This window comes from Erinaceus europaeus, chromosome 13 (assembly GCF_950295315.1).
Source record: "Erinaceus europaeus chromosome 13, mEriEur2.1, whole genome shotgun sequence".
NCBI classification, from domain to species: domain Eukaryota; kingdom Metazoa; phylum Chordata; class Mammalia; order Eulipotyphla; family Erinaceidae; genus Erinaceus; species Erinaceus europaeus.
Window position 1 is genome coordinate 97,013,762 of NC_080174.1, and position 10,628 is coordinate 97,024,389.

Sequence of the window (10,628 nt, forward strand, 5' to 3'; positions counted from 1 at the left end):
CAGACCTGCTTCACCGCCTGTGAAGCGACTCTCCTGCAGGTGGGGAGCCGGGGTTCGAACCGGGATCCTTATGCCAGTCCTTGTGCTTTGCGCCACCTGCGCTTAACCCGCTGCACTACAGCCTGACTCCCCAGATAATTTTTAAAAGCAGAAAGATATAAAGAGGAAAACCAGAGCAAAAGCCTCTGGCATGTAAATAATTAACATAACCATTGTGTAATCTTTTACTAACCCAAGCCAGTCTTAAAAACAATTTTAAGTAAAATGTTAAACTTTGTTTGTTAGGATCTTTGTTTATCACAAAGCTATAACACCCTTAGGGCAGCTATGAACAAGGGTGGGTACACAACTTAATTGATCTTTCACTTTGATTTGGATAGGTAACTTAAAAAGCCAAAATAAACCTCATAGCTGAAATGTTAAAATAAATTTTTACTGTTAACATTTCTTTTAGATTACCATTTTACACTAAATAACTTTGTTGAATCACATCTGTTGAGTAAAAATTTTTTATCAGGCCAGGAATATGTTTAACCTTTTTTTTTTTTTTTTTGGCAAGGCCACTGCTCTACACTGGGTTATTAGAAGCCAGTTCAAGGATGGAATTAACAAATTAACAAACAGTGGCAGTTGGTATTGGGGTGCTGGTAATATTTAAAATTCTCAAGAGAGAGACTGTAGAGGCATTTTACCACGCCTAGAGATCTCAGAAAATCTTTTAACTAATGAATTGATGCTGATATTAGCTATCAGAAGGACGAAAATGTCTTATACTTTACTCTGGTAAAGGTGTGCCAACTCTATGAGTCGGGATCTTTAAAACCACATTTAACTTAACTAAATCTTATTTAAAACTTAAAACAAACTTTAGTTACTTAGGGGTTAACACATTAATGAAAACAAGGTTAGCACAGACTTATAACATACATTTTTGGTGAAAAGAAAATTTTCCCTTTGAAAAACCACTTTGGTTTTTGGATTCCTAACTCACAGACTATATACCCCCCCAGGAGGGGCGTTAGTGGCTAGGGAATGATTGACTGCAGTCTTTGCCAATCTGTGGAGCAGGAGCTCTGTGCCATGATTGGCTGTGCGGGCGGAACAGGCGGGCTCAGTTTACCGCCTCCACGCAGAGAAAAATCTTTGAAATTTTTTTTCTGGGCTAAGGTACATTTTACAGTTTTAAAGAAATCATTAAATTTCTATCAAAAATGTGTACTGGTTCTCTGATTAATAGCTTTTAAGTTAAAGAGAACGTCTTGCTTGATTGGTTTCATGAGGGAGATTAAAGGGAGGAGGACACCAATCGGGATTGTAGTATTTGGCAGCCTCTTTTTCTAGCAAAGCCTCATCCTCCATGGGAAGTGCTTCAGGAGAGGGAGGGTTTTGTAAAACTGGATAGAGGCGGGGGAAAGAATGCTGGGTTTCATTCTCCTGTGAATTAGCAATAGGAGGGTCAATAAAGGGAACTTTAGTAAGTGCGGTGGGACCTGTAGGGAGGGGGACAGGGCTTTTACTTTCATCGGGTGCTGGGAGGCTTGTATTTTGACTGGGTACTGGGGGATCAAGATCAATAATCACAGCAGGGCATGGGGATGGGGACTTTGTCCTGGACAGCGGACTAGAAAGTTGCCTTTTCACCCTCTGTAATAAGGTTTTTAATATCAGGGTGGTTATTATAAATTTTTAAGATATCAATTAAATTCCAGTAACAAAAGGCAGAAACAGGTACACGTTCAGGACCAAAAGACTGATAGTGATCATTAAGACAGTCACCAATTCTCCAACGCTTCTCATCTATAGTGCCTTCCTGGGGGAACCAGGGGCAAATATTTCCAATATAATCTAAAAACTTCTTTCTTTCTTTTTAACCCTAGTTCCTCGTGTCTTGAGTGACTCCTTGAGTCCTTTAATGAATAAATCTTGTTTATAAAATTCATGTCCCATGGTTTTGCTTACCTCAGCCGCTGTGACACTCTCCTCCAGATGAGACTCACGGTCGGGTATTTTCGTGGCGATCTCTGCGAGTCTTTGCGTTATGCCCTCGGCTGCAATGATTTGGTGAATTCGGGTAGGCCTACCCTCTCGATCAGCGGAGTTCCTAGGTCCACAAGGCTTCTTCGCCCCATGTCCCGGGTGCCAGAATGCCCCGACCAGCAGGGCGGTGAACAGGGGCTAGGAACCTGAAAGACCTGGAATGAAAGGGACACGAGACACGAAAGAACGACAGCAAGACAAGTTTCTGATCAAGCTGCAAAATTTTATTGTGTTCACAGGCATTATAAGGCTTTGGGGAAGGAGAGGGAATACTGGAGGGGGAGGGAGGAGGAGCAAACTTCAAAGCGGAATGTTCCTTGCAACAAATGGCTGAAACCATGTTTGTTACCACAACTGTGTGTTGACTCACTTGATTACTGATAAATGGTTTACCTGAGGGGAAATGGCCTGCCCAGGGGGGAATTAACACTTGTCTTGAGGGATTCCATTGTTTCAAAGCTTATCATCTATCAAGCAGAGAAATGGATCCTGGCAGTAGTTATTATTGATGTCGTCATTGTTGAATAGGATAGAGAGAAACAGAGAGGAGGGGAAGATAGAGGGAGAGAAAGATAGACACCTGCAGACCTGCTTCACTACCTGTGAAGTGACTCCCCTGCAGGTGGGAGCCAGGGGCTCAAACTGGGATCTTTTTGCCAGTCATTGCCACTTAACCCCCTGCGCTAGTGCCCTGACTCCCGCTTTCCTATTTATTCCTCTGGGAGTATGGACCAAAGATCTTTATAGGTGTGGAAGGTGGGAGTTCTTGCTTCTGCAATTGCTTTTCCACTGGACATGGGTGTTAACAGGTGTATCCACACCCCTAGCCTCTTTCTGTCTTTCCATAGTGGGGCAGGGATCTGGGGAAGTGATTTTCTGGGACACATTTGGTGAGGTCACCTGCCCAGGGAAGTCAGGATGGCCTCATGGCAGCATCTGTAACTTGGTGCTAAAGGTGATAAGATATAAAGCAGGACAAAAATAATTAATACAGGAACCCAAAGGTAGGAGTAGAGCAGATAAAATTAGGACACAGAGGTCACACAGGCTCCTGTGCTAAATATGAATAGACATGGATCAGATCAATGGGGATTCCTCTTAATGGCATTTATATATTTTCCTCAAATTTGGGAGCTACTATCTGCCTTAATCCAGCTTTCTATTCCTATTCTCAGCTCTGACACCATTTTCCCAGACAGTATTTTTAATTCACCTTCATATTAGCTATTGGGATCAAGCAAAAGCTACTAAAGTCATGGATCTCTAGGAATCTGAAAAAGACTCCTAGCTTCTCCCCCCCCCCCAAAAAAAAAGCCACGTTTCATCTGAGGGCAATTCCTGGATTCAAGTTTCTTCTAGGCTTGAGTGTTGTGTCTGATTCTTTAATAAACTCACCTAAATTCTTAGCTTTTCTGTTTTTCAGTGAACACCTGGGTCATTTCCTTTTTATCTTCCTCAATTCACCAAAATCACTTGACAAAATACCACAGTGCATTTACAGAAGAGGATATGCCCTTCCCAGGCCACAGACCTGACCAGATCTCCAGGTGGTATGCAGAGAGGAGAGTGGAGGTGAGGAGCTTTCCCCCTGCAGGTGAGGACCAAGAAATTGAAGCTGGGTCCTTGCACATTTTAACATGTGCTCTCAACCAGGAGCAAATTGGTTACTTTATACCATTTCACATTCCAGTGGTTTCCCAGCTCCCCCTCCACTCTCTTCCTTCCCAACTTCTCAGTTCATACAGACTAAATAGTGACTCATTGAGGCACCATGCCAGGTAGTCCAAAAACAAATGGTGTTATTAGGATGAATGATGACAATTCCTGGTGACACAAACATTTGTTCTTATTTTATTTTTGAGACAGATGCAGAGAGAGAGAGAGAGATAAACACCAGAGCACTGCACAGCTGTGGCTTTGAAGCCTCAGGCATGAGTCTCTTTGCATAAACATTATGCTATATTCCCCGCCCAACATTTGCTCTTCTAAAGCTCTTAGATGTACCCACCTGATTTTTTACAGTCCTTTCCTTGGAAGGCACAGTGAGAATCACACTGTCTTTCCTCCTCCCCACTGGCATGTGTGCTGTTTAATGCTCCTTCTAGCCTTCACCTTGGGGGCTAAGAATTACAGACTCTTCTTTAATTTTTCTCCTTGCTGTGGGACTTTACTGTTTCAAGAACTTTTTCTAAGAGAGAGAAACAGAAATATCTATTCCACGAGAGGGTAGATAGCATAATGATTATGCAAACAGACTTTCATGTCTGAGACTCCAAAGTCCCAGGTTCAATCCCCCACACCACCATAAGAGCTGAGCAGTGCTCTGGTTAAAAAAATATATATATATATATATTTATTCCACTTAAAACTAATATAATAATATATATAATCAAAGGAAATTTTAAAGCTTTTATTTTTTAAATTATATTTTTATTATTGGATAGTGACAAAGAGAAATTGAGAAGGGAGGGGCAGGTAGAGTGACAGATGAGAACCCAGAAGTCCCCACACCTATGGACATCTAATCTTTGACAAAGGTGCCCAGACTAGTAAGTATGGAAAGGGGTGTCTTTTCAACAAATGGTGTTGGAAATAATGGGATGAAACATGCAGAAGAATGAAACTGAACCACTCTATTTCACCAAACACAAAAGTAAATTCCAAGTGGATCAAGAACTTGGATGTTAGACCAGAAACTATTAGATACTTTCCTATCTCACCCTTCTCTATTTCTCTCTGTCTATCCAATAACAAATTAGTTTTTTTTTTTTATCTAAAACCAAAAGTAAAGTTAAAAAACTGGTAAAAAAGGGGCTGGGCTTGGGAGTCAGGAGGTAGCACAGCAGGTGAAGCACACATGGCATGAAGTGTAAGGAAATAGAAGGGGAGAGAAAGACACCTGAAGACCTGCTTTACCACCTATGAAGTGACTCCCCTGCAGTTTGGAAGCTAGGGGCTCAAACTGGGATCCTTTAACCTGTCCTTACACTGTGATCCGAGAGGTGGTGCAGTGGTAAAGCTTTGGACTCACAAGCATGAGGTCGAGAGTTCGATCCTCGGCAGCACGTGTGCTAGAGTGATGTCTGGTTCTTTCTCCTCCTTTCTCATAAGTAAATAAAAATCTAAAAAAAAAAAAAAACACTGCTACTGAATACAAATATGAACACTGGACACAGAGATGACTCACACAGGAGAGCATTTGCCTCACTGTATAGAGATTTCAGGTCTGAGCACCCCACAGGACCACCACAGCAAGGGAAAGTTCCACTTGGGATGGAGCAGTGTGGTGGAATCCCTCCTCTCTCAACCTCTTAGAAACATAAAACAATGAAAAAGCCAACACATGAGTCCTGGGATCAGGCAAGCCCCAATTTTCTGGAGACCCCCTCCCCCAAATTGTTTTTTTAAAATTTTTATTTATAAAAAACCCTAGTGGTCCAGAGGTAGCACAGTGGATAAAGCATTGGACTCTCAGGCATGAGTTCAAAACCTGGCACAAGTACTAGAGTGATGTCTGGTTCTTTCTCCTATCTTTAATAAATCATATTATTTATCTAATAAATAAAATCTTAAAAAAAAACTTAAAAAACCATAGGAAAAACAACACACAATTCCCACCCCCAGAACTCCGTATCTCATCCCCTCCCTTGACAGCTTTCCTATTCTTTATCCCTCTGGGTGTATGGACCCAGGGTCATTGTGGGATGCAGAAGGTGGGAGGTCTGGCTTCTGGAATTGCTTCCCTGCTGAACATGGGCATTGACAGGTGGATCCATACTCCCAGCCTGTCTCTCAATTTCCCCAGTGGGGCAGTGATCTGGGGAGGTGGGGCTCCAGGACATATTGGTGGGGGCCTCTTCCCAGAGAAACCAGTTGGCATTAAGGTAGCATTTGGAACCTGGTGGCTGAGAAGACTTAACATATAAAGCCAAACAAATAGTTGACTAATTATGAACCTAAAGGCTGGAATAGTGTGGATGATGATCTGGAGATCTCCATTGTGTAGTTAGTAGGTCTATTTTGATTGTATTCCAAAGGCCCTATAATTGTACTAGGTTTTGTATTTTTTTTGTTTTTATTTTCTGAGCCTGACATCTGATATGCAGGTGGGCACAAGTTATTGTCTGGGGAAATGATGTTATAGCTGGAAAATGGGATAAAAAGCAGAATCAGGGAAGAGAGGAGCTCCCAAATATGGGAAAGGTATATAAATATTTTCAACTGTAAACCCCATCAATTTAATCTGGGGCCCATATTCAGAACAATTTTGTAGTGAAACCATGTGTCTGGGGCATGTAGGGGAGCAACAATCATGGTTATAGACAGTGAACCTTTGTTTTCATAATTAGGCCCCTATTGCCTGAACTTGCTTGGTTAACAACTGAACTCATCTTGACAAAGATTTTTAGGGAGAAGTGGGGACCATGATGCCAAAGGAGTTAGAGAGAAAAAGGTTCATTCAGGGAAGTAATATGAGTGCTTCACTCAACTCAGGGCTTTGATATGAAAGGAAAATGTAAGATGAGATTGAAGTGTAAGAGTAGGCTTATATGTCATCAAGTCAGTGACAATAAGAGTGGCCTTCTAATTATTTAGGATTAGAAAAAACTATGGTGTGGGAGGTAGTGCAGTGGATAAAAATTGGGCCCTTAATTACATAAGATTCTGGGGCTGGGTGGTGGCGCACCTGGTTGAGGACATGTTATAGTGTGCAAGGACCCAGGTTCGAGTCCCCGTCCCCCACCTGCAGTGGAAACTTCACAAGCAGTGCTGCAGGTGTCTCTGTATCTTCCTCTCTGTTCTCCCTTCCCTCTCGGTTTCTGGCTGTCTCTATCCAAGTAAATAAAGATAATAAAAAAGATTTTTAAAAAACCATGAGGTTCTGAATTCAATACATGGAACAGTCCTTTACTTTGGTGCAATACAAGATGGTATATGTCAATTTCCAGTTTTGAGATAGCAGAGAGGAACATCCTTCTTGACCAGCGGTGGGATTCTCACCAGATGGTTGAGGTCCCTCCAGGGAAGAGGGGATTCAGTCCTGTGCAAGGACAGAGCCAAGTTCCTGCCCCAGATTGTATCCTGGTCCTCTGCCTGGGATCCCCTCTCATCCCACAGCCACTCACCAGAAGAGCTTGCATCCTCAAGTTCCTCCAAAGATTCATTAGTCAGAGGTGGAGAGGTCTGTGTCCTTCCTCCTTGAACTCAGGAGACTCCTCTCTAGGTAATAGTGACACTGACCCAGCACACACAGCTCCTGCAGTGCTGCTCACCCCCCTACACACACACACACACACACACACACACACACACACACACACACACAGTGACTGTATCCTAGAGATTCAACATTGGTCTTATGGAGGGACCCATCCACCTCATTGGATAAAATAATCCTGAAGTGTGTGGGGGCTGGGTGGTGCTGCACCAGGTTGTAGTGCACAAGGATCACGGTTTGAGTCCCCAGTACCCACATGCAGGAAGAAAGCTTCAGGAGTCGTGAAGCAGTACTGCAGGTCTCTTCTTTTTCCCACCCTCTCACTTTCTGGATGCCTCAATGCATTAAAGATAATTATTTATAAACAAATCCTGTGGTAGTTGGGCAGAAGCACAGCAGATTAAGTGCATGTGGCGCAAAGTGCAAGGACAAGTGTAAAAATCCCAATTCGAGCCCCCGACTCCCCACCTGCAGGGGAGTCACTTCACAGGTGGTGAAGCAGGTCTGCAGGTGTCTTTCTCTCCCCATCTTCCCCTCCTCTCTCCATTTCTCTGTCCTTTCCAAGGATGACATCAATAACAATGACAATAATAATTACAACAATAAAACAAGGGCAACAAAAGGGGATATTTTTTTTTAATCCTGTATCCCCATCAAGATCCCAAGCACATTTTTTAGAATAGAACAAATGCTACAAATGTTTATCTGGAACCAGAAAAGACCTAGAATTGCCAAAACAATCCTGAGAAAAAAGAACAGAACCGGAGGCATCACACTCCCAGATTTCAAACTGTATTATAGGGCCATTGTCATCAAAACTGCTTGGTACTGGAACATGAATAAACACACTGACCAGTGAAATAGAATTGAAAGCCCAGAAGTGAGGCCCCACACCTATGGACATCCAATCTTTGACAAAGGGACCCAGACTATTACATGGGGAAAGCAGTGTCTCTTCAACAAATGGTGTTGGAAACAATGGGCTGAAACATGCAGAAGAATGAAACTGAATCACTGTATTTCACCAAATACAAAAGTAAATTCCAAGTGGATCAAGGACTTGGATGTTAGACCACAAACTATCAAATACTTAGAGGAAAATATTGGCAGAACTCTTTTCCGGATAAATGTTAAAAACATCTTCAATGAAACAAGTCCAATTACAAAGAAGACAAAGGCAAGTATAAACCTATGGGACTACATCAAATTAAAAAGCTTCTTCACAGCAAAAGAAACCACTACCCAAACCAAGAGACCCCTCGCAGAATGGGAGATCTTTACATACCATACATCAGATAAGAGTTTAATAACCAACATATATAAAGAGCTTGCCAAACTCAACAAGACAACAAATAACCCCATCCAAAAATGGGGGGAGGACATGGACAGAATATTCACCACAGAAGAGATCCAAAAGGCTGAGAAACACATGAAAAAATGCTCCAAGTCTCTGATTGTCAGAGAAATGCAAATCAAGACGAGATACCACTTGACTCCTGTGAGAATGTCATACATCAGAAAAGGTAACAGCAACAAGTGCTGAGAGGGTGTGGGGTCAAAGGAATCCTCCTATACTGCTGTGGGAATGTCAATTGGTCCAACCTCTGTGGAGAACTGTCTGGAGATCTCTCAGAAGGCTAGAAATGGACCTACACTATGACCCTGCAATTCCTCTCCTGGGGATATAACCTAAGGAACCCAACACATCCATCCAAAAAGATCTGTGTACACATATGTTCTTGGCAGCACAATTTGTAATAGCCAAAACCTGGAAGCAACGCAGGTGTCCAACAACAGATGAGTGGCTGAGCAAGCTGTGGTATATATACACAATGGAATACTAAGCTATAAAAAATGGTGACTTCACCGTTTTCAGCCGATCTTGGATCGACATTGAAAAATTCATGTTGGGGAGTCGGGCTGTAGTACAGCGGGCTAAGCGCAGGTGGCGCAAAGCACAAAGACCGGCATAAGGATCCTGGTTCGAACCCCGGCTCCCCACCTGCAGGGGAGTCGCTTCACAGGCGGTGAAGCAGGTCTGCAGGTGTCTTTCTCTCCTCTGTCTTCCTCTCCGTCTCTCCATTTCTCTCTGTCCTATCCAACAACAACAACAACAATAATAACTACAACAATAAAACAACAAGGCAACAAAAGGGAAAAAATAAATTAAATAAATATAAAAAAATTTAAAAAAATTGTTATGTGAAATAAGTCAGAAACAGAAGGATGAATATGGGATGAATATGGGATGATCTCACTCTCAGGCCGAAGTTGAAAAACAAGATCAGAAACAAAAAGTAGAACCTGAAATGGAATTGGCATATCACACCAAAGTAAAGACACTGGGGTGGGTGGGGAGAATACAGGTCCATGGTGGATGATGACATAGTGGGGGTTGTATTGTCAAATGGGAAACTTGGGAATGCTATGCATGTACAAACTACTGTATTTACTGTTGAATGTGAAACATTAATTCCCCAATAAAGAAATAAATTAAAAAATAAAATAGAAATAAAAGAAAAATTCATGTTAAGTGAAATAAGTCAGAAACAGAAGGATGAATAAGGGATGATCTCACTCTCAGGCAGAAGTTGATAAACAAGATCAGAAAACACAAGTAGAACCTGAAATTGAATTGGCATATCACACCATAGTAAAAGACTCTGGGGTGGGTAGGTGGGGAGAATACTGGTCCATGAAGGATGATAGGGGACCTAGTGGGGGTTGTTTTGTTATATGGGAAACTGGGGAATGTTATGCATGTACAAACTATTGTACTTACTGCTGAATGTAAAACATTAATTCCCCAAAAAGAAAAAATAATTAAAAAAAAAAAATCCTGGTTTGAGACCCTGCAGGGGAGTTGCTTCACAGGCAGTGAATCAGGTCTGCAGGTGTCTTTTTTTTTTTTTTTAACTTTTATTTATTAATGAGAAAAGAGAAAGAGCCACACATCACTCTGGTACATGTGCTGCCAGGTATTGAACTCAGGACCTCATTCTTGAGATTCCAACACTTAACTTACTGCGCCACTTCCTGGACCACGCTATCTTTCTCTCCATCTTCCCTCCTCTCTCCAGTTCTGTGCTATCTAACAACCTCAATAATAACAATAATAACTAGAGGGAAACAAAAGGAAAAATGTTATTTAAAAAACTAAAAATATATAAATGATCCTGGCGTGTGGACCAATTTAGGAGAGCTTAAAAAAGTTACATGCCCTTTCTGATTTCTACTAACCTTGTGTGGAGGTAGGTATTCGACCAGTAGTTCTTCCAGATTCTGATGGCGTATTCCTGGGCTGTCCACTGCACACACAAAGCTCCCAGTGTCAAAGAGGTGGGAACAGCTCAAGGTGTGGATATTGGACTTT